The sequence below is a fragment of the Antrostomus carolinensis genome, unplaced genomic scaffold (genome assembly GCF_000700745.2).
Source record: "Antrostomus carolinensis isolate BGI_N321 unplaced genomic scaffold, ASM70074v2 scaffold15405, whole genome shotgun sequence".
NCBI lineage: Eukaryota > Metazoa > Chordata > Aves > Caprimulgiformes > Caprimulgidae > Antrostomus > Antrostomus carolinensis.
Window position 1 is genome coordinate 1 of NW_010318555.1, and position 2639 is coordinate 2639.

Genomic DNA, 2639 nt, shown 5'->3' on the forward strand with positions numbered 1-2639 from the left:
GGGGACGGGGGCGACGACGACCCGCTGCCGTGGCCGGAGAACACGGGGAAGCACGACGCCGTATGAAAGGCTGTATCTACAAAATCAAGGCTCTGGTTTAGGAGTTGCCCTGCCCGCGGGTTTTGGTGGGAGAGGTTCTAGGACAAGCGCTACAGAGGAGATGAAATCTCCAGGTAGTGGTGATGCAGAAGATGAAAGCCGCTCATCTCTCCTTAGAGTGAGCCGCACAAGGGCTTGTCATTGACAGTCACTCTGCCCGCCCACCCAAAAGCACATCAGTACAGCTTCCTGCCCCAAAGAGCCCTTTTGCTTTTCGTTTGCACAGTGCCCATCACTGAGACATGCAACATTTATCACACCTGATGAGGTTCTCCATTTTAAGTTCTTCTGCGGATCTGGTCCAGCACCCAGTTCTTTGCAAAGAATGATGTCTGTGTTTCTAAGTGACCCTCCTGGAGTTCAGTGTTACTTGGATGGGGTTTCTGTGGTTTTGGAAAGGCTCCTGAGACACATGAAAAGCATCTAGAAGCCATGTCACAATGGATCAACACAGCAGGCTTGGTATCAAATCTTGCCAAGTGCCACTTCAGGCAGGCAAAGCTGTCTCCCTGGGTGCAAAACATTTCCATCGTGACTGAAACCAGATCCAGACCAAGTCTCTGCAGTTACAGATGCTCTGCCACCAAAATAAATGCCAGATGCTCCTATCTGTCTCCTACACCAGGGTTTGCAGAGTTATTCTCTAAATACGCTTTGGGCATGGGCCCATTAAAAATGTTACTTTGCAGTTTCTTAGGGATGGATACTGTGCAAGTTTAAATCTTTGTTGACTCCAGCTTTAAGTGCTGGTGCCTCATTGAATTTGAAGCCATGGTTGCTGAAATTTAAGGAGGCGGCGTTCGGAAGGACCATACACTTGCTTCAGGAGTACCAACAAAAGCTAAGAGCAAATATTCTACTGGTTATATCAATTTTCTTGTGTTGCCCCATCTCACACAAGTGTAGCACTTGAAAACTTGAAAGAGAGGTGTATCTGAGGAGGAGGGGGGCCCTAGGTAGCACGAGATGTCCTGAAAGCTCATGAAGTGTTGTGTCACCAGAGCTCTAAGCATACAGGGTGTGTGGGGGGGGAACAAGGACATACTACATGCATTGGGGAACCTAAATGGGGCAGCTTGGCCAAGTTCTAGATCCGGCTTGTACAAAGGTTGGACAAGGCAAATTTGTTCCCCTTTCTTTCTCATCGTTTCCTGTACTATGTTTACCACTAGCATTATCCATATAATTCGAAGAGAATGATCTGAGAGTGAGCAATAGGTAGGCAGGTCCTTTTCTTTAACCTTTTCTTTGCTATGGGCAGATGTTGCAATTGGAAGCAACACCCATCTCAGTTTTGGTTCTTAGTCATGGTGGTTTTCTTCCAAAAATATTGAGAAGATCCTTTGTTTTTGAACTGTGGCAGATAGTGAGGATGACTGCATTGGGAGGGTGTTTGATAAAAGAAAGTGTCTGGATTGTTGGAATTTGGAATATATTGAATATTCTTTGTTCACAGTCCAATTTTTGCAGCTGAACTCTTGTTTAATAGGGAAGAAAAACAACCAAAAAACTAATGCACTAGTCAGGTTCAAATGTGGTTGACAATTCACTTATCTAATTGTCAGTTTTTCTTAAATTAAGTTATTCAGACACATTATTTTTCCTCTTATTCTGTGCTGAATACCGTGGAGTGTTAAGAGGTCAGAGATAAAAAGGAAAAAAAAAAGAACTGAGACAAGAACTTGGAATCAGATACTCATTTGAAGAATACAAAGATGCATGACCAAGATAGCAGTGAATCAGAGGCATAAACTTATTTTTTCTTTGCTTTTGCAGAGTATGAAACACTTCAAAAGCTTAGAAATTTAAACCATAATTACAGTAGTAGGAGGGGCTCCTGTCAACTGGTAAGACCTCTTTGCATATAGTGGAGGGAAACTGATTTATTCTAGTGAGGAATCTGGCCAGATAGACCTAAAAAAGAACATAATTAACGGATGCTAACAAGCTAATTATATGAACAAAGACATTTTGACTAGAGCTTCAACTGTTAAATGCAGGCTATTTTCCAGTCTTATTTTCTTAAAATCATAAACTTTGAGCGCAGATTTAAGATGTTATTATCCCAAAATGGAAATCAGGTGTTTCCAGAAGCCCATGAAAGTCAAAGGAAGACTTTCTGTGGAGTCTGGAGTGCTTTAGGTTGGCCCGTCTGATCTCACCCACCCACGTGTCGCACTGGCCTGATCTCATTTACTTGCGTAGAGCTGCCCTTTCATTTTATACAGGAGGAAAATCTGTGAGAGGAATCAAGCTGCACAGTCTGGGAAGCACCAGTCTGGGTTGCCAGACAGGGCGCTGTGGCCCCCTACCAGATCAAACCTTGCCAATGACCACAGAACAGCAAAAAGGGCTTTAAATGTCTGCGTATCACTGGACAAACTAATGCAATCTCTTTCAGAGGTCGTAGAGATGCAGAGAATGAAATCTGGGGTGTGCATGTGGACCTTTCATCAGCCCCAAGAACTTCATTCAACATTGTGGTGGTTTAACCACACGTGCTCTCTCACCCCTGTCCCCCGCCCCCCCCCCCCCCCCCC